Here is a 716-nt window from a genome sequence, read left to right on the forward strand (position 1 = left end):
CAGTAGTGGTAATGATGGCGGTGGTGCTTCTGGTAGTGGTGGTGGTGGTGGTTGTAGTACAGGTGGTGATGGTGGCATTCGTAGTGGTGGTTTGAATCGCTGGATGTGGTAGCTGTGAGGATGATGACGGTGCTACAAGTGATGGTGATATTGGGGATGGCGATAAACATGATATCAGTGAGCGTTGGTGTATGTGTGAGCGCGTGTTTCTGTGTGTGTGTGTGTGTGTGTGTGTGTGCGTGTGTTTGCGTGTATGTGTGTGCGTGTGTGTGGTTGTGGTGTTAAATGATGAAAGAAGTTCAATGAAGATAACGATGACGATAAGGAAGACATGAGGTTCGACGAATCTAATTAATCATTTCAAGTTATACGCAACACTGATTAATACTGTGCGTGTGTATGTATTCTTGTTCGTAATAGCGGAAGCGGGGAGCATCGATTCCGTTCCTAACGTCTCTGAGTTGTGTCTGTGAGTGTAGAAGATCTTCAAGTAAGTTACAGGTCGTAGCTTCCTGAAGAGCAGCCACAGGCGAAACTTAGTGCAGCAAGAGACAGATTCGGCCAAAGCAAAATATTGCTAAGCTGTCTCTCTCTCTCTCTCTCTCTCTCTCTCTCTCTTTCTATATATATATATAATATACTCCATCCGGTGAGGGATAATATTAATGTTTGGATACACGAGGTGTGTTAGAAAACTTGCTTCAGCACGTGTCTCT

Source organism: Octopus bimaculoides, chromosome 26 (assembly GCF_001194135.2).
Source record: "Octopus bimaculoides isolate UCB-OBI-ISO-001 chromosome 26, ASM119413v2, whole genome shotgun sequence".
In the NCBI taxonomy this organism is placed as follows: Eukaryota; Metazoa; Mollusca; class Cephalopoda; order Octopoda; family Octopodidae; genus Octopus; species Octopus bimaculoides.